Source organism: Zootermopsis nevadensis, unplaced genomic scaffold (assembly GCF_977971745.1).
Source record: "Zootermopsis nevadensis isolate Lab colony 2312 unplaced genomic scaffold, Znev_1.0 Znev_ptg000007l, whole genome shotgun sequence".
Classification (NCBI taxonomy): Eukaryota; Metazoa; Arthropoda; class Insecta; order Blattodea; family Termopsidae; genus Zootermopsis; species Zootermopsis nevadensis.
Window position 1 is genome coordinate 10,228,873 of NW_028259139.1, and position 22,490 is coordinate 10,251,362.

A 22,490-nucleotide genomic window follows, 5' to 3' on the forward strand; every position below is an offset into this window, starting at 1 on the left:
CGATACCTCTCTATCCACATATTATACTTTTCAAAACAATTAAAATATTCACAGTACATTACATTTGTGTTGGGTGGATGAATTCATGAATTAAACGTTATGGGTGAAAAGTTATTTTCGAATGGCGTCAGTCAATTATAATTCCTACTATTTTATATTATATTTATATTTTATATATGGGTCTATATCTCTGTGAAAATGGGCCGCTAACGTATCATTGCTTCTGACGGTCAATGACGAGCAGACTGATGTTAAATAAGGTAAGTTATACTTATTTAATGTAGAAAGAAACTGTCATGATTTTATTCAGTTTATCAAGACTTTTGTTGAACATGGAATCTATCAAGATTGCCTCCTTTCGAATTTTTATTTATTTATTCTAGTTTAAAAAGTTTCGTAACATCAGAATTAAGTTTTATCATTACCGTTACGGTTCTGAACAAATCTAATGGATTTATAAACCCTTCCATAACACCAGGAACTACAGAAATAAAAATCAACCACAGAACTAGTTTAAAGTGTGACCTAATTTGGTTTTAAGGGAGTCGATTTGTAGGTTATTATGTCCTGTCTCCCTTATTCTTCTCTGATATACTGACCACTGTTTTTTTATTTTTTTGAGTCTCGTTTTTGGGGCAGTCCAAGCCAACTGATGCTGTGTGTGTATCGACCAGTCTGTACCACAGAAGCTGAGAGATACGGAACGGAACTGAGTCGTCATACACTGTTGCCAAACGAACAAAAGTCGAAAAGCTACTGTAACGATCAAGAGAAGTGACTGTACGGAAAGAAAATATCAACTGCGACATTCAGAATCACGCCAGGGATTTAATACAGAATGCAGAGTGCCTGAGATTTATACAAAACATAGAAATCCGAGTTAGCTGTCTTTGTGGGACTTATTCTAGAGTTTTATTGCTGTAAGTGTCCTTTTAGGGGTAGATTTCTCTTGAAAACGGTAGAATGACAGTCAAGCAAACCACAACGAATGTCTGTAAATAATTTGTATGTCCTTTGTTTGAAGAAGACAGGAAACCCGGATAAGGAAAAGCTAAACGAACTGAACGTTGCGTAAATAAGGAATATAAAAAGAAACAAGTTATTAGAAGACATTATTAAATGAAAATAGAAGTATTCATGGCGGCAAAAATGTGGATTTGCTGTGAACTTCTGGTTCGTGTCGTCAGTATATTTTTTGTGGGTGGTAAAAAATGTTTCGGAAGAACTTAACGTCTTTGTCTTGAGTGTACTTAACATATGATTAAGTTAGTAAATAAACTTAGAAGAAACTCTTGCAGACATAAAATAAATAACTGATGTAGCAATGGAAAGAGAAACCAAACATAAGGAAGATAAAGCCAGATCGGAAGGAAGAAAGATCCATTAAAGACAGAATACAGAGAGAAAGGGAAGAATGGATAAAAAACGAAGACTAAGATAAATATGAGATAAGACAAAGAAAAAAGGTTTAACAAAGAGAACAAGAAGAAAAACAAATTTCCCCACTGCCTTCAATTCTGGGAACTAGGTCGCCATATAACAGAAGTTGGCTGGCGCTTCGAAAGCCCCAAATTGAAGATTTACTTGGGTGGACATGACCCTGACCTACGCTGAGTACTTCTGCCTTATTTTATGACGTTTCTTATATGAGTAGATTAATTAAAATTCACTAATATTGTTTAGGTTCTCAGGTGACTGTCTTCTGGGTTGTAGCGCCGTGTAGTCTGGTAGAAGTTTATGGTCATCGCCCTGATAATGGAGGCAGCAAGTACCTCAGAAACTTTGGTAAACGTCTACCAGAATACACTGCGCCACAACATAGAAGACTGTTCAGAGTCACCGCCGTGAAAATCTCAGATCTTACCTAATATTCAACTGTCTTAATCCTTTGAAGGCAAATCCCTTCTAAATAATGTTTGAGAATTCAATCCATACCGCAAAGAAAACACAACATTTCACAATTGAATAGCTTATCTGGTCAATACTGTTTAAAGAAACAATCGCGGTTTACACAAAAATCATATGAAACACAATACAAAATTAATAATAACACATTAAAAGAGAAAATGGTGTATATAATTATCATTGGGCTTTTAAGTCTTAATGCATAGAAACACCTATTCCTAGTCCTTTTTATCGGAAATCAATACAAACTGCTACAAATATTTTCTTTTAGAAACAAAATTATTAATAAGTTATTCCATAACTTCATTTTTTAATTAATTTTGCAGTCCAATAATTTCAAAGGCAAAACATTCGGAAACTTTTTCGGAAGTATTTTCCGGAATTATCCGTGGAATTGAGAAATAATTGGTATTGTTCTTTGTCACATAGCAGGAGGGTTTCTTCACGTCAAATTGGATTTCCTCCTCATTATAAGCGAGTAAAGAAAAAGGGGAACTACGAACGCGATGCTGGACTCGCATCCTGATAACTCAACTGACAGACGAAAAGAGGCCCGTCTAGTCTGCGATGAAGTCTTGTACCGAGTAATACATAAAATCCACCCTAACACATTTAAGCCCAGTGTTAACTTCATGTACCACCGGCTTTAACAATAAACAACTCTGAATTAACCAACTGATCTTTGTAATGGTTTTTTTTCCCGGTACGGACTGAATTCTCAAATATTATATAGAAAAGTTTCGGATTTAAACGGTTAATAATAAAGAAAATTAATTAATGCATGTAATGCATATGACATCTGTATTGCTAGAACAAATGAAGGATTTTCAAACTGGATTGTAAATCAGAAACAATTCTTTTGTAAAAATAAAACATTTAACTATTTAAACGCTGCAAATTGCAGACTTCTAAGCAAAAAGAAACTTACTTCACACAGCGTGGTCCCGGGTTCGTACTCAGGTCAGTCGATGTGGAAAAGAAAAGTAAAGAAGTCGAGAGAGATTATTGTAAATTTTGTTGTACATATATTGTCTATCAGATCTCTTTATACCAAAATCAACATCAGTACAACGCGGAATACAAACTCGCAAAGAACGTGTCTTGGAAACAGTATCCAAACAGGTTTAAACTTTTATGGATTACGACTGTGGATATTTCAAATAACTTCTCCCATATATTTTTTTACGACTCGACTTCGGATTTGAATCATAAACCTTCAGGATGAAGCTTAGTACGGAACTTAAAACTTCTTCGCTGGTGTTTTTTTATTTATGGGAGTTGTTAACCCCATGAGACCCCTATGGATTCAGACAGCTTTTTTCTGTTCCCATTTGCCTTGTAAATTTTCGACGGACAATAGCAATAAAAGACATCCTACAAATCCGAAATAAAATGGTGGCATGAAGTGAAATGGCAGAACGGAAGAACGGATGTGTTATTTCCTACTAGAATAATTGACTGTGATAAGTATCAACATCTTCGAATTCCCCTATTAGGGCAGGTTGTTTTGATGGACATATACTTAAAAATACCTCGCTGTAAGGGTAAATTTCATTAGCGTTAAAAGAAACAAAGGAACATCGCTCGGGGAGGTATGTTTTTCCTTCCACACGTCATTTTCTTTCGGTCAGCACAGGTCTAAAACAAAGACCTAATTTAGAGGGATCTCAAGTTCGTAAATTTTCTAAAGAAGATTTTTAAAGTATAATTATTTATACATACAATTTAATTAAGTCATAGCTCATTAGCCATTAAACGCCAATGGCAAACATATGTACACAGTATATTTATTGGTTTTATACGACTTAAAGAAAAATTGCGATTACTTTTAAAAATATTAACCGGATGATCTCTGTAATGGAGATGTGTTGTGGTTTCTTTGCGGTACAGTCCGAATTTTAAATATTAGTTATATAAACTTTGGTTCTAAGGGTTAAGACTACCAACTTCTGCGTGAAATTATGTCCAGATAATATGAATGTTTAAAGAAAAACAAAGTTAATTACTTTGCAGCTGTGTCTGTAGTGAGGCAAACTTACCGATATGGAATAAATATAAAGGCCAAAACTGAAAAAATAATTTCCTCTTTATTTACATTTCAGTCGTGTGTGCCACAGAAAAATTTGAACTTTTAATCTACTAATTTTCAACATTATTCTGGCTTCCAATATGCATGAACAAAATTAGGATGGGTAATATAATACTTCTGTTTCATTTCACAAATTAACTTAAATACGGCAGGTCGAAAGGTACCCTAATGCAGTTTTATAATCCGATGACAGTTACGTGAAATGCAAATAATGAATTAAAGCGATAACATTGATATTAAAGTTTATAATAAGAGATTCCTGAAACACTGATGAGATGATTCACCGTCCTGATGACGGAGGCGGTATGACCTCCGAAACATTGGTAAATATCTACCATACTACACGGCGCAATAACCCAGAAGACAAAAATCTTCATTTCTTTAATCCATCTTTTTGTAGGTCTTCCAACACACACCTTTTCCCGTGGACTACAATTCGTTATTTGGGATAGGAGTTTTATTACGTACTTTCAATATCATTCTATCGTTTTCCTTTTGTAATATCAAAGTCTGCCTGTAATATTACTAACCCCTGATCCCTCTTTAATATCTTCATTCGTTCTCTTTATCCAAGAGCTTTCCACCTGATACGTACAGATTTCATAATAATTATTGCCGCGAGTTCAATCCTCATATTAATTCTGTTGTACTAAAAACGTTTGAACCATATAAAATAACATATTTCCATTTTGGAAGCAAAAGGCGGTTTACGTAAATAGTTTGTTTCAGGAGGAAATGAAGAATTTTAGAAAAGCTTATCTTCCAAAGTACTTTTAATTCCATGGTGTAGAGAAACTTTTATAAAGGTAGTGGTTTTTAAGCTCGATAAATATTTCCCAGCACTTATGTAAACCTAAAAACCATTAATATGGTAACAAAAGCCCACAACCAAAACCTACCCTAAGTCAACCCTCCAACCAAATGCCTCTAGTATTACCATACATGTCAACAGAAAGAACAAACTTTAAAAAAAATTAGATAAGTCATAATAATTTAAAACATAATTTTACAATAAAATCGCTTTCGAGTTGTTGGCACTCCTGCTTCAGATTTGGGAGTTCCCAGGTTCAAATTGCGTCCCAGAATCGGCTATCCTAATTAAGGACTTTCGTGGTTTTTCGGTCCTCTTCGGCAATTCTCAAGATAGAATATTTAATTTGTCCATACCCCTTCCAATTCATTAATCTTCTCAACCGACGCAAAGTCCTGGCTAATGGTAACGTTTTTGAATAAATAACAAATAAATTGACGGAGAATTCTAATTGAGTACCTCGCATTATTTCATGTAAATCTTCCGAAACACAAGTTATAATTTTTCGTAAAGACGGAATCTCTAACACTTTGAAGCCGGAGTTCGTCCGTATGATATTTAACGATTTAGTCCGTACTGCAAAGAAAACACAATTCCTCACAATTACAAAGACCAAGTTGCCAACACTGATAATCATTTACTTACAGGCCGATATGTACATCTAATAACTTTTAAGGAAAACAACACCTTCGCCCACAAATGGAAAAACAAACGTAATGAAACATCACCAAAAAACTACAGAAATCATAATTGAGTTTTAAGTTCTTAGATATATTTTACACCTGATGATGGTTTTATAAAAACTGAAACATGTTGTGTAAATGTTCCGAAATGTAAATCGATCAATCGATATGGAACATGAATGATATTTTATTATCTTAATTATAAGAAATTTTAAATATTGTGATCAGACGGATTAAAATAAATAATTGTTATAATATTCACAATATGACGCAATTACACAATCTTACTGATAAAAGAGATATTCGCTATTTACATTATTCAAACAAAGACTATAAAATAAAAATGCAGACCTATTAACCGTTAGAGCAGATGAAACTGTTCTTTAAAGAAATCAGTTCTCTTCCCTGTTTCTAATAATGTATTGTTACAGAGCAGGAAAACATTTATAAGACAAGCAGTTGCATCAGACTTGTTTTTCGGAGTCTTCCCGATAAAAGAAAGAAAAATACTGCTACAAAATAATGTTAAGAAACGTTTCAGAACTTTCTTCCATTTTGCTGGGGCACTCTATTCCGATCGGATATTTGTGTTGGGTCGCCATGGTCACCTACGGCACAGTTGCGGGATAACAAAGCATTGATCCCAATCCAACTGGCAGGAAACTAGTGAAGAGTCTCACAAAGACTTAGCTAATCTCTTTCCTGAGCCCTGAATTACGTGACGGTGCTAACCCGGATGCGGCCTTGCTTTCTAATAATCTCATCTCAAAACCTCTCTCAGCCGGAAGGATCTAGTTCCTCAATTAAGATGAGATTATGACGATGCATTATTTTGTATCTTACATAGGAAGAACCATATTAGCCATAAATGTCAAGTACTTTTCGTGAGTCCTTCAAAGATTAAAGATTTTTAATGGCTTGTTTAATCACTTTTTCTGTAGATCAGACAGGGAAGCATAGAATTATTGAATTTTTAAGATACCATCACGGACGGACAGTGAATGTCGATTGATATGAATGGTACCGATACGTCATTGATACTGAAAACAAAAAATATTATTTATGGAGGAATTTCTTAATTGGTATAGCTCATCTAACATGTTTTAAGGTACTAAGGTGAGCACGTGGTACTGACATAAAACAATAAAAATATACTCATGATTTTGTAGTAGAAATTTCTTAAAAAGCGGCCTCCAAAATTTATTTATATATTTCTTGTTTCTCACATCAGAAGTGAAATTGCATTGTAGCCTACCTAAATATATTTTAGGAGAAATTTACGTAGTCTTAAATGAAGTTAACAGAATTGGTTTTATAGGATTTAATTAAATCGTATTAGATTTGCATGTATCACAAAATACATCAGTTTAAATTATACACTTTTAACGAAGTGGTGTACACTAGAAAGTCCCCGTTAACAATATGATCCAGATTATACCTGTGTGTACATAAACAGTTCGCAGTCATTTGTCCTAATTGGAAGCGATCTATCTCGTTAAGTGCCTCGTACCTTCATCAGATTATACCAATTAGTTCTAGACAAGGACACCGGCAATCACATCGACTGAACACGGTGTAACTCTTTAAAGACTTCCTTCGACAAAAAAAATTACGCGATTATTTAGCCATGTGTTTACTTACACATTGCAGCAAATGACGGAGCTTTCACGTGAACCACGTTAGCCCAGCTAACACTTTGTAAACAAAACACAAAGTCTTTTACCTTACATTTGTCGTCCAATGGTAGCTCACACGCTGAAATATAGTAAAAACGGTCTGATAAACCGCATCGTTAGGATGATCCAGCCAGGCAGGCATTGTTCGCCTTGCTACGCTCGAGGGGAGCGTTAGCCCCGACTAGCCGGCTAACATTGCATTTTGTTTTATTAGTTCTGCTGTGTTCCAATCCATGAAGTGTCATTAGACCACAAAAACAAGATACAAGTCTTTATTTCTTTGTTTCTCAGAGTGTACAGTCAATAGATTAACACAGCGGTTCAAGTAACGGTAAACTGGTAAACGATATCGTGGTATAGTTTCATCAGACAAGGTCCCACGAGAATAATTATCCTATTGTTACCGGACTGCTATCCGTGTTAACACCAACCGACTGCCTCAAGATACGGACACTATTAACGCAGAAAGGGCACTTCGGAGCATTCACCAGGAGCGACATAGCCGACGGTCTTTACCGTTTCATCGTCTACTTCCGCGTATTACACTCAAGACTTCAGGGGCATTTTAGGAAAAAGTGCATCACCAAATCAAAAATTACACTATGATGCTTATTAACAAGAACTTAACCGAGGAATAAAACACAGAAAACAAAAAATTACTTATACAACATCCCATGCGAAGAAGAAGACAGACAGAACAAGCCAGAACAAGCCAGAAGGCAATTGTCTTCAAGTGATCCAAAGATTATACAGCTTAGTTTAATGAACCAAGAAACAAGAAATTACTGATTTATCAACGCTTCATCAAATGCGTAAGTTAAAACGGCGACTGACGGTTAGCCTGCATTAAAACAATTAACTGTGAAGGGCATATCAGGACGTCGCCTCTAACATTTCCTTAGGAAAAACTACGAAAATATAAAACAGGATGACCGGTTTCTGGGGGCAAGATTCGAGCTCTGAACAACACGATCCAAAAGCCGATGTAACGGCAACCGCATCACGACAAAAACTTACATTTAAACGCTGTTTAAGGCGGTCAGTGACAAAGTCAACATTTTAATTTTATCAATCGTGAAACCCGATCTGGATTTTATCAAAGCGTTATTTTCACAATTAATCCGAAAACGAAGACTAGCAGAAAACCAGCGATCGCCCATAAATCACGCAAGCAAGAAGGAAACGTATAACCTGCTTCCTGTAATAATAGTGGTAGAGGCAGTATAATAGTTGAGAGAATTTTATTAATAGGGTCAGGGTCTCGCGTTGTTCACCTAAGTTGGCTAGCCATTATTTACGGCACCCAGCTATGGCTGAGGTCGACCCGTGTTCAGAAGTAATTGGATAACGATTTCTGAAACTACCCTCATCCCTTGTGCCTGAGCCATAGATGGCGAGTGCTATTCATTTGCATTACACAGCAGGCAAACCAACAAAGACGAAAGAAGAGGTAAACCTCAAAGTGTTTTCTTGATAAGCTGTTCTCAATCAGTTTCATTGTTTGTTTGTTTGTTTACAATTTCTCAACTATAAAATCGGACTGGACTAAATGAATGACCAAGTTGTAAATGCGAGTATAATATTAAAACGAAACATTAATAAGTATTTTGTTATGGCATGGACTGTATTAAAATGCTTGTCTATATCAGTGGTATTCAACTTTTTTTGTTCGAGTACCCCCAGATATAATTTCTCTTCAACTTTGTACCCCCAAAGTTGTTGGTGTACAAATCAAGTTATACGTAGTATATAATCTACATTTAAAATAAATTAAATAAATTACTTTACTGATTATTCAGTGTTATCATAAAATAATACATATTTTGTTAAATTTCACGTACCCCCTAAGATGTCTTCGCGTACCCCCGGGGGTACGCGTACCCCAGGTTGAATACCATTTGTCTATAGGATCCAGTGCTTACTCACGTGATCACGGAAATTCACTTTTAGAATCGATAAAAAAACCGAGATATTTTTGACTGGCTAAACGACAATCTAACCTTAAGAATGGCTCTACACCATGAAGATAGTTTTGAACTAAATGGGTTATGTAGAAACTACTGAAAGGTTTATCCTGAAGGATAAATGTAAAGGATGTAACATAGGAAAAGATCGTATTAATCATGCATTGATGGTACGAAATTTTTGCCAAGAACACATTTTACTTGTACGTCCAATCGCGTGTAGTTTTATTAATATAGAGTGATTCAAATATATCTGTGCACCCTAAAACATGGCACAACTATTTGAAGGAATATGTCGGTCAAGGTCTTAAAGTTATTTCTTCTACTTAGGGCAGAGACTTTTGAATTATCTCGTAGATATCACAAAATTAAATCTTAAAATCTATATATTATAAGTATTGTGAATTTCAGTGGTGCTGTAGGTACAAATTGCAAAACACTTGCTTTAAATTTTAGCAAGTGGACTAATATGCCAACATCACCTGTGGAAACCAAAGAATATGCCTCGAAGCTTTCCGTGCCTCTGGCTACAACAGAAACTTGCAGGACTGTTAATTACATTACACATGAGTGCTTACCCGAATGATTTGAGGCCAGTGTATGCGCACGCGCTCTGTATTATCACGCACGCGAGAATGGTGCTAGTGACAGATTTTATAACACACCGTTCTCTGAAATTTGTTTCTTTTTGATGATTATGATGTTATCCCGGGTTTTGGTACCGTCAGATAAATGGTAGTGTCCGACGTTTCGGAGAAACAATCTTCATCTCGAGGGTCACCGGTCCCTGTTCTGAGCCTCATGAATCCAGTCTACACGCCCCAATTATTTTATATGTCAGACAGAATAGGACGAAAAAAGTTTTAATCTTTATAACCACAACGGACCAACGACGTAATTCGTGATTTTAATTGTGATGTTTATGTTTGTCATTTTAAACGTAGTAAAATACAAAAGAAAGCAATAAACTTGACTTGTAGCTCGAATGGGGAGAATAATATTAAAACGAATCTAACGAAAACAGTTTAAGGCGATATAAACATTCGCCACATTAGAAATTAAACGTGGTTGTTGTTATTATTAATTATTAACATTATTATTAAATATTACGTCATGTACAAAGCAGTTCGAATTTCGCCCTAAATTTGGCGACTAATAATAACTTTTCCAACTTTGGACTATACAGAGATTTGTCTTGTTTCCCCAAAATTCTTACAGCCAAACGCTGAGGCTGTATCAAAATTAACAACTACAGCATCCTTCCACATCCCTTCCAACTCATCTTTCACAGTCATTCTGCCATTTGGTGTATATGAACTACTTATACGCATTGCAGAATGAACCAAAGAAAAATTAATAACGTGAGCCTGCATTTTGAAAGCACTTCGCGGTATCCGAAAATATCCGGTTACGCTGTTTAATAAAGTTAAAAGTCATGTTACCTCTGTGTCTAAGCACAATGGCACAGATACACAACGGCACGAATTTTAAATGACGATAAACTGAAGATTGTGGTTTTACTTACGAGTTAAAAACTACTGCTGTTAGGTTGACTCTAAATTCAACAACAATCAATCAATCAATCTCTAGTACCATAATGCTCAGAAAAAGTTTTATATTAATGACTTCATTTGTTCAAAAGTTATTAGGTGGAACACACACATATACATAACAGTACTGTATAACAAAAACAATGCCAACATAAATATCATAACTAAGTCAATTATTAAATCAAATTACATTTATCGTTCAAAATATGAACTGAGACTTTCAGTTACAAATTTAATTGCTTAATACTAAATTTCGTATACTGAACAATTAAATACATCTAGGATTTTAGGTTTCCACAGCAGCGAAAATTAAGATGGCTGTCTTGTGGGTTACAGGGCCGAGTAGTCTGGTAAACGTTTACCGACGTTTCAGAGATCCTTGCTGCCTCCATTATCAGGGTGATAAGTAAAGTCCCGCCTAATAATGGAGACAGCAAGGATATCTGAAACGTCAGTAGACTACACGGCCCTGCAACCCAGAATAGAGCCATCTTCCATTTAAATACACGTCTGACATACCACACTAAAATTAATATTTACCAGTACCAAGAATTTTTATTCACTTCATAAAGAAAGGGTGTCTATTAATATATGGGTTCGCTACTGTCCATCGAAATCTGCGATATTTATATTTGTGCGTGTAATTCTATAGACAAAATCATAATTACACAGTACAGACAGTGCCTTTATAAATATGACATTTACGACTCAAATAAGATTTCAAATATGAATGTGAAATGTCATTAGAGAAAATACAAACATGGTTCTAATTTTATGGCTTCATTTTGTAAGACCAGTGTTTCATGACATTTACTCGAGGTTAGATCAGATAAGGTAACTGAGCATTCAATACGAAATATACATTAAAATAAAGTCAACGATTTTAAAATATTTGTGCACTGAAATACGTAATACAATTTTTAATTACGCATGGAAACACCGCAGAAAATAAATGTGGGCAAGTGACTGCCTCAAAAATTTCAACTAGTAAAATATCCAAAATTTGAGATTCTCAAGAGCTAACTGAAAGATATTTCTAGGTAGGTAGGTTTTATATTGCTACAGATGGCGTTCAGTGATGAAGTTCTTTTAATGAAATAAGTATGCACTGAAAATGACAATGATGTATTTCAATACAGACTCGCGTTCAAGGTACAAGTCATTAATCACATTTTAGGATTAAAATACCCTATAAAGTGGCATACTCAAACATAGCATAATTGATGCAACATGGATCAAGTTATACATGAGTCTGGCAAGGTCTTCTCCAGTTTACCTGAAGCTACGTGGAACACAAATTAGTCAAAGCAGCGACCTAGCATCGTCATGTGTAAATTAATGCAAATGTATCCCAAAACCATGCACTTAACATGTCCTAATTAACACATTTCCAACCATTAAAATTAACGTTTCAGATTATTAGAGAAATAAATAGATTATATACTTATTTACGCAGATGTAAACAGAGACAACCGGCTTTCAAATTACACTGAAATTAATTTGTGGCGTCCACTGAATTTCAGCTATGCAAGAAGTTCGTTTCTCTAATCAAGTACTTAAACCAAAAACTTGTAGTTGCTTTTCAGAGGCCGTGGACAGAAAACCCATAGATTCGACCAACTCCAAGTCTCCCTATAACTATTACTCCCCTCTAACGTACCCCATATTACCATCAGCAGTCTAGATGTTTTCTAGAGACAAGCACTTTGGACTTACTGACAAAGTTCATAATCGATCTGACTGTGAAGGAAATACACGAAATCCGTCATCCCATAACTCATGGGATTTCTTTCAGCGGACTCATGTGTAATGTTGAGAGTTCATCCTGCCGATACCAGCAAGCACTAACAGATATAAGTCCGCGACTGTAATCTAGAGACTTGCGGGGTGAAGGAGGAAGGTGGAAAGATAGCGTCTGCCTTTAACGCTACGGACTTCCTGCATTCCTTGCAAGTATCAAGATCACAGTCGTGGAGTATACCTAGCATTCAGTCGATATTCCCACAACCCTATTTTTCTCTCACAAACGAAAGACAGGGAAAACAGAGGAGTAATCAATCACTTTTGGGTACGACTGTAAAAAGACCCAATCGCCCATCATCACCAAGTTTTATTTCCGTCAACCGCTACCACAGCCTAGTTGAGTCTTTCCCAAACACTGCATATTCTATTAATACCCACTTTAATATTATCATATAAACGAATATAACTCCCAGGTGGTATCTTCCCTTCGGGTTGTTTGATCATCCTAACAAAATAACGTAATTTTCTACATCCTCCAGCCCCTAATTTAGTTGTAAATATTGTCCTTAGCGCTTTATTCTCAACATTTCTAATTTTTGTTCTTCGAATCCACTAGATACAAAGCATCACACTAATAACAGAAAAATATATGAAGAATATGTGTTTAATCTTAAAGTTTATTGGTAAGAATCGGGGAAGTTAAATGTCTCTCTTGACTTACCGGTTGACATTAAAACTGTTAATTTCTTCAAAAGACGTAGACCGTTATTTGATAAAGTGACACGTTGTTTTAAGACGAAAACGCTGATATGTTTGTAAGTTTATTTGTTCGAGAGATGGGTTGAACATGTCTAGGTACGAAAAAGAGGGCCTTATTTCCTGTAAGTAGTTCAAAGATAGAAGAAAATTCCTGGATATGGAAACTCACTTCCGTCAGAAATTTACATTTAATCTACAAGCAAATGAACGGCGTTTAATACGAGGAATAAGTAAGGTTCAGTCGAGAAATACATCTAATAATATGGCATAAATGTTTCGAAGGCAAATTAATTATTATTTCTCACTGTGATGATCATTCCAATTATAAAATACAATAAATTACGCAATCAATGACATCTAGCCTATCTCCACGTGTAGAAACTTTGAGACATTTAGTTTATTCAAACAATACCATCACAAATGTTAAACTAATAATGTGTACTTTACCATATAACTTCAAGCATAATTATGTTTACACATACCAAGCAACCTTATAACTAAAACATCTCTCAACTCAAATTCTGCTTTTATATAGCAGCCACTGCTGAAAATCAACATGATATAGGCTGAATACAAGCTCTAATTTCAAGTGTTGTTTTAGCAACGACATAACCGTATTTTCCTCATTGATAGAAACTGAGCCTGTTCAGAATTAGCAATCTGGTTCACATTACGACATATGACATGTAAGACAGTCGACTCCACATGAACTCAAGATGGCGCGTTTATTAATCCTTCTTCGTCAATGTTTCTTCATGTATAGGATGCCCCGTAAGTCCAAGGCCTACGAGAGCTGTGTTAATTTCCAAAATAAAACAAATGTAAGATTGAAAATGTCGTTTAAAATCATGCGTTTTAGATCTCATGTGTTGGAAATATGTTAAACAGCCTCTACGGCCCTAAATTAGCCACGTTGACATAACATTCCGCTAATAGTTGCGGTTTTCACTTGTTCCTGTAGTAAATGTGTCTCCTTCACTATCGATTCCCTTTATTTTGAAGACATTCTCCTATTCTAACAAAAGCACCCCTTTTTTGCATCATCGCCTTAATTGTCCCATTCCATATGGTAGCGCCGGCTGACCAATGGACCCGTCAGCGGCCAAAGTTCTTCAGATACATATTCTGGTATTGAATCAGAACAGTCATCTTCCAAATCCCTTCCTATTCACCTCTATGGGCACCGTACCACATCTCACACAATATTATAACTCCTGAGATTGAAAAGACGTAGTTCAATATTCTCAATAATAGGATCTGGTTGTTTCAAACCTGTAATATTATTAATCAGTCACTTATCGCTTGCTTCGTATCACATTCTGTGATGTTGTTTGAAGTTTTATTTATTAGGTGCAGAATAAAAGTCCTGGGTAAGCGATGGATCTCCATGCAGAAACATATTTACGTGTCCATCCTTCCTGCAAGCTTTTCTTACGTCTCCACATCCATCTCCACCTGCTATGTATCCTTTTCCTCATTGTATCTTTTGACGTACTTTGCCATCCTCAGACTAGGAACTGCAGATCATAAACGTGTCTTCCAACCATCTCAAGAAGGAACCCATTTTATTTTTGAGCATAAATCAGCTACGTCCAAGCAGCCATGTCACACACTTACAGCACGATTTACACACCCACCGACTTACACCCACCTACTCACTTGTTGGCTTCCGCAAAATGTCATGCACTCAGCTCACTCAATCCGCCAGCCAGTTACTACCAGAATCCAATTAACTTATTCATTCAGTTACATTACCCATCTATTCATTTACTTAAGCATAACGTTAATTAATTTATTCATCCTTCATATACTACCTTTAACCACGCTTTTAAATTATTCGATAAGTTATGTCAAATTTATTAATTTATTTATGTTTATTCATTACACTAAAACAAACTTATATCTGGCACTATTCACTACACACATATATTAATGTATAAATCTGTAAATTTCACATACCAAAATATCGGAAAATTAAACCCGTGGAAATGTTCTGGTTAAGATTGCAACATTTTCAGAAAATTTAAAAAAAACGACTAAGATTACTATTCTGGGTTTTAGAGCAGTTGTATCCTGATATAAGATTGCCAGCCTTTCATAGGTCCTTGCTTCCTCCATCATCAGACCTCTGAAACTTTGGTAAACGTCTACCAAACTACAAGGAGTTACAAGCCAGAAGACAGCCATCTTCGTACTCACCGCCATGAGATCCTCAAATCCAACTTATTTTCTTTACACTTTCTATGCAAGCGTCAATATATCCATACTCATTCAAAAACTTTTATAAGCGGAAGACATAAGACTCCTTTGCCAAGTTTCGAAAGTTGCGTAATGTAGCGGTGTTAAGAGATTATACGTACACCTATAGAAGGTAAGCACTTCAAGACAGTCGCTCTACTTATTTCTCAGTTAACACGGATAGCGGCTTCTTCTTCATTCGCTTCATATCAACTTCAACCTGACGTTCCAAAGGGGCCTCAAGTGGAAACGATAGATCGTTACATCATTGTAAGTAAAGGTCGATCTATTCTGTGTCTTTCTTGTTCTGAAACTCTTGAATAACTTCTATAGAAACTAATTTTGTCGGTACGGCATCCACAAGCACCATCATATATGGCAGACCAATGCAGCTGCTATTACCACTGCAAAGTTTTGTGAAAATCAATAACGAGCCCTGCTCTGAGCAGCTCCCACTACAGCTCTGTGATGCGGGCCGACATATATACACGGGGAGGAGTGCCAGTATTTTCCCGCAGTGAGATTTCAAACTGCTTCACATTTTTCATGAAAAGTAGCCTGAACAGTAAAACCTTTGGTCTGGCACAGAATTGATACCTCGATTGTCTCTTTTCAACGCATGAGCTTATCCGAAGCGACTTTGTCAAATTGAAGGTGATTGAAAATACCAGCGAAAAAGAAACTAAGGAAGATCTGGTAACCCAACGCTGTGCAGTCTGTGACAAAGAAGACTTATTACACTACTTTTATCATAAAACAGGATTCTATAAGGGCAAAAGACTTCGATAACTTTAAAACAAAACACAAATGTGGGATCTGAGGTTCTCTCAGCGACGAAAAGCCCTGAAGATGGAAACAATTTGTTTATCCGAATTGTTGAAACTTACCTACAAGTCTATATGACGTTACAAATGTGACAACAAACATCGAAAAAACATGATCTTCATAATAATAAATCTATCTTAATTAATGTAGCAACAAAATAATAACTATAATAAAGATTATAATAAAATTTAAGTGAACCTCAGGGACAAGATTGGATTTTGGGTCATGGACAGACAGCCAGTAACGTGGAGTGTAAATAATTCAACTTAAAAATACATGCTCTTCATAACAGCCAAACAATGCCAGTTACAGCGATGATGATTTAATTGAATTCCTTTATGATGATGATAATAATAATAATAACCTAACATTATAACACAGCGATAGTTATCTTACACAGGTATCAAGTAATACCAAGTTTGAATCCCGTTCTCATCACGGTGAACACAAAGATTAATTACCCAGACGATTTTCGAACAGGGACAAACTTAAAAATTTGCATGCCTTTAATATAAAATCCTTTGTCTGATTAATTAACAACGAATGAGACGGAACAAATACGTATCACGCCTGGGGAACCCCAAGTAATTACATAACGTTTCAGAGAACATGACGGTAAGAGTCAGTTTTGTATACTTTGGTGTAAATGCGAGTTGAATCGAATCTGACAGAAAATAGTACATAAGGACGAGGACCCGTTTTATCTAGGTCAGGATAGGGTCTAGTGGCAGTCTCTTAAGAACACGTTGACACAACTTGGGGCTCAATAAAAGCAGAGAATTTATTAAGAAAGATTTTAGGTTCTCTCAGCGGCAAGAAAATTGACGACTGCGTCAATTTTTTTTTCTGCACCGCGTATTCTGGTAGAAGTTTACCAGCGTTACAGAACTGCTTACTGCTTCCATTATTGGGGCGATGATGGAGGTAGCGAACGCCTTTGAAACGTCGATATACTTCAACAGAATACACGGTGCAAAAACCCAGACGACAGCCATTATATAAAAGTTTTCATTCTACTCGGCTTAATGAAACGTGTAACTTAATTTATCAGTTCACGCCAATCTTAAAATGATTTGTAGTCGAAATAACTTTTACGCTTCACTAAACCTTTGAATCTTGGACTACATTGTGTACATAGTCGATGGAGGATTAAACAGAGTTTTATTTAAATTAACAGATGGACGAACATAACTCATTAAGACTATTTCTTGATTTTTGACTGTTATTGACATGTGCTGCCAGCTGTCGGGACAGATAGGGGGCAGAGACGACAATCTTCAAATAAGGATGAACGGAGAACTCACATGTGGGTGAAACACGAGGACAAAAGAAAGAGAAGAAGAAAAAGAGAAATGGAGACCGAAGAGACATCGATTCTCAGAAGCCAAGTAAATCGTCTTCAAACTGATGAGATTGCTTTGTCAAGTTTAAATTAAAGTAATGTCCAGGATAATGGCCTATCTAAGATCGCATTGCGCTCGATTTTGTATCAGAAGACTTCCAACTTTCTTCAGTATCACATTTTGTTGCTAAGGAACAATAGTTTGTTCATTTATACCATTAGATTTTGAGAAAATATACGTCAGAAAACGCCTACGCAGAACAGAGTATAAAATAAATGATTAATTAATGTAAATTAATTACAGTATGTCAGTGGTCAAATATTTAAAACAAAATTAGAACTTGTTTCATTTTAATGAACGTTGAGGTTAAATAGTTGGCTTTCGTAACTGGTAGGTCATGGTTTAAAATCTCGACTCGTAGACCACTCACTCTGGCTCTAAAATTTTGCTGTTTTCCTCTGCCTCTCCTGTCAAATACCTGATCTCACAAGTAACTTTCACATTAGACTCATATTCACCGATTAAGCTTATTAGCCTATTAATAGTAAAATTATTTAATGAATGTGACTCGTCTATTCGTTTCAATGATCAGAGTTTAATATTTATATATCGGAGGTCACGGTGGGTCCTCGGTTCGGAAGCCGACCGCCAATACAGACGTGTTTTCTAAACGTTACTTCAGTCTAATAGTAAATAATGTAGCTACTCCTAACGAAGAAGCTAATTCCAATCACGCTTGGCTGTACAAATGCGCCTTTCGTGCGATGATGGAAAATATTAAAATAAATAATGACGGTGGCGACTCTGGTAGCAAAAACCCAAACGAGGCTGTATGGTGTGGTCTCTTGGAGCCTGTGTTTGGCAGAAGTCTGGAGTCATGGGGTCGATTTTGTGTTGGTGGTTTTGGTATTTATCTGGATTCAGTCGCTGTAACGATGCCTCCACATTTAATTAACTTTAAAAACAGATTTAGTGAGTCATATTACGCTACCAACATGATATACGCCATTTCTACTTTCTTTGGTATCATTCTAATGACTTAAAAATAGCCCTGAATTAACAGATATACATCTCTGAGTCTCTGAATAAACATTTACAAATAAGAATATTATGGTTTGAAAACGTAACATAGAAACATAAAAATTTACTGTAAAATCTTAGTAAGATACAATTTGCAGGATCGTAGCGTAGATGGTGTTTAAGATTAAAAGAGTCTTAAAAAATGGAGGCATTAAACATAAAAAAAAAGAACTGGAATTTCTCGCGCACACCAATAGAGTTTTTATGACGGCAAAGAACTTCCGTGTTCCATAACAGAAAGCAATTTCCCAATCTGTTGAATTTTCCGGAACGTTTTATCAAATTTGACGGTGTCACAGCTCTGGCCGGTAGACGTTAGCTTCTCACCGTGGGGACTAGGTTTCAATGCTAGATGACATCAGGTGCAATGCCTAATGAACGAAGTGGCACTGGGGAAGGTTTTTGTCCGAGATCTTCGGTTTACTCCTGTTAATCATCGTCACACCATTGCTACATACACTTTTATCACCGCCCCGCGAGGTGTGTTATAACCCTGACCAAACAGCACATTATTATACCATCGGTTCTAAGTTAGGGGCTTCATCTTTGACCCAACGCTTCATTCTTCAGAATAGTACTTCAGAGTTTTCTGTAAAATTTGCCGAAGGAACTGTATCACAAACCAATATTTTTTCGGAGGTCTCATATCCTTCCAAAAACATTTCGTCTGGAAAGAGAGTTGACAAAATCACTTTCCTGTTTTCTTTTGAAAACCCCAAAGCTTTCAAAGAATAAGGCAGAAATAAAATCATTAGCTGAACAAAGCCTGGTATTGTTTCGTCAGCGAACTGTGACTCCATCGTCAGAAACCAACAATTGCAGGTAACGTATGTGTAGACAGAAAACTTACATTTTAAAGATAAAACTTGTACCACACATTTTATTCTTTGGAAACAAGTTCTTGTTTGGGGATTATTTTTAGGGTTACTGAGGAATAAATGTTTCATACTTCCAAATCTTGTAAGAGAACTTTGTAAGTTTGTCTGATGGCTTTACTTCATTGGTGTCTTAACAATTATCGAGTGTGACTCTTTACCTTTAGCATAATTTTGGAAGAGACAAATGTTGGCACTTTCTAATATCATGTCATAATATACAGCAACACAGCTACAGTGCGAATTTTACGCTGATAACTAACCTTATTCAATGACCTTAAAGTTGGCTACAGTGACATATTTTAAAATCATATTTACCTTTAATACAAGTTTTTCTACAATGTCTAGTTCAGCCAACAAATCTATTTTTATGTCTGTTTTCTACAGATAATAACATAAACATATGTTCTTCCCCACTCTACTAACCCTATTTAAACAGCAAAAACTTAGAAGGTTCAAGTGATATTTCATTATATCACTGCGGGGAGTATAATAAAGAATGTTTTATATGATTTTGCACCGTACAGTCTCGTAGAAATTGACCGACATTTCAGAGGTCCTCTTTATAAATTTCTCCACCATTATGTGACGTAATTTGTTACAACACCAAAAATGTCACTTATCACTTTGTCCAGATCTGAAATTAGTTCTACCAGAGGGATTAGCAGATAAGCTTTCTGTCCTTTTTATCTATATTTATATAAAGAACAAGAAGAATACAGCTTCTGAATCTTTGTATTATTATTTTATAATTTAGAAGATGGAAAATTCAAATAGAAAATTTTTACAAATTATAAGTCATCATATTTAGGGAACTTCAGATTTCGTCTACAGATTTCTGGTTTTATAATAATATAAATTACGCGTTTCCATGGTAATACACTAACAGAAATAGATTTCTTTAAACATAAATACTTTACGGAAATGACCTCAGAGGTTCCAGAGGACAGGAACTCAATTACTGGATGTACTTGACGCTACAACTTCACAGTTCAATAGTCACACCGTTACAGCCCAACAGATCCCCTGTCAGTATACTAAAGCTTTCATTAACTCGTATAAATATTTATTAGAATTGTCTACTATATTCTACTTTCCCTATGCATTGATCTTGTATCCTGCATACATAAATACATAAGTCAGAACGTTACTAAAATTCTGATTTCAAAACCCGCCTTCTTTGGTCTCATAAAATTACAGTGTACATAAGAGTATTTGAGCCACGTAATATTGGGTGTATCTTCCCGCTCAGTGATAACTATACACACTTCCTGCTTTAAAAGTAAGTAACTATTTTGTCTACAGTCCGTATCTGTAGGTTTAGTATGACTGAGAATCAGTAAGTTTTATTTCCCTATAAAGCCTTAGCCAATGGATCTTCATGATGGTAGTGAGTTCCGTTTTCTTTGAGGCAGGTACTGGACTTTTAAATCCTATATTAACTGTAGGTTTGAAGGGTTACGGGAAACTCAAAAGAAACCTGGTCGAGGCGAACTGCTGGCATATATTTCGCCGAAAAGTACCAGCATATCTATCAGGATTAGTGTAGCAGAAAGTTAGTAATAATGAGTATAGGACTGAAGTAAGTGTTGATGTGAAATGGTTGTAATTCGTTCATTAAATGGTTCATTGGTGGACACACACGGTAACATTCATTGACCTTCTGGTCCCATAACAAATCTTCACTCAACGTAGTGATAAACTACTTATGGGTATGCTCTGTATAAAAAAAATTACCTTTTCAGTGACTTTAATTCGTTGCAGAATATGAAACCCAAGTGAAAAGCGTCACATTAAAATCTTCTTCATATCACTTAAAAAACACGTAAATAATTTCTAAGTACAAGTCATAACTTATGACGCATTTAACATTTACGTAAAACTTTCACTATACGTCTCATTTTTAAAATGAGGTCACGTGATACATTCTCAATTTTTAGGTGGGGTTTTGACAGAAAAATGTACATTATACCCTGGAAAATACGGTTAAACTTTGTATTAAAAGTAATATGAGGCTATTATGAAATCATAAAGAATAACGATAAACCTGACCTTGTACGTACGCAAAAAACAACAGAGACGTATAAGAGACGTTAAGCTCAATCTAACTCACACAAAACCTCCAATTATAATTACGCTCCTGCTACGTTATCCACAGGATTGAGCATAAGATACCAGTGGGATAGGAACCAGGGTGCGCTTCAGATATGGCCTGGATGTAGGGTCTACCGAAGAAGCAAGGACCCCCCCCCCCCCCCCCCCCCCCCAGCCTGTAGCTACACTGCTCGTAAGGGAAGATGAATCAGTCAAGAAATATTTAAACTGAGAATGCGCAGGTCATAGCTTTCCACCCTCACGAAGGGGCTGTACGAAGCAAGAGGAATCTTTTCCTTGGAGATTCTCTTAGAACGTCGTAGCCATGAATGATTGAACGCAGGAGTTTCATCCTCCACTGCACTGGATCTGTCTTCAGGTCCACAGTAATAACCTTTCCTCCTCTCCAATCCCCCACACGGACTGCGGATAGCAGCGAGAAATCTTATAAGAATCCATTGCCTTCCAGCTTTTTAGTATTTTTTCTTCACTTAGACGGGAAACATTAAGGTCAACTTGTATTGAATTCATAATTATCATCATTTACCTTTGAGTTTAAATCAGTTGAAACACAAACACCTACAGCTTTCTTCCTTTACTTACTTAGTTTCTTTACGTCATTTTTTCTTCCATACCACACGGCGCTACATCCCAAAAGCCATCTTCGGGCTCACAGCCGTGAAAACCTCAGCTCCTGCATAAAACTGTAATAATTTTCTAGGACACAAACCTCATAATTTATTTTATAAAAACGCGTTACTTGGCTTAAAGCTATAAGTCAGAGACCTGAGACAAACCAAACATTTCTCTATAAGAATGGACGTGTTATTTTCTTACAATATATCGAAGTTTGTT

The 22,490-nt window shown here is 35.9% G+C and overlaps 1 protein-coding gene across 14 annotated transcripts in view; it reads right to left on the bottom strand.

Annotated features, from left to right (window-relative positions):
• LOC110826798 (neuronal acetylcholine receptor subunit alpha-7) overlaps positions 1–22,490 on the bottom strand; it is a 128,074-nt gene that overhangs the window by 78,119 nt on the left and 27,465 nt on the right. The gene's annotated exons all lie outside the window — the stretch shown is intronic.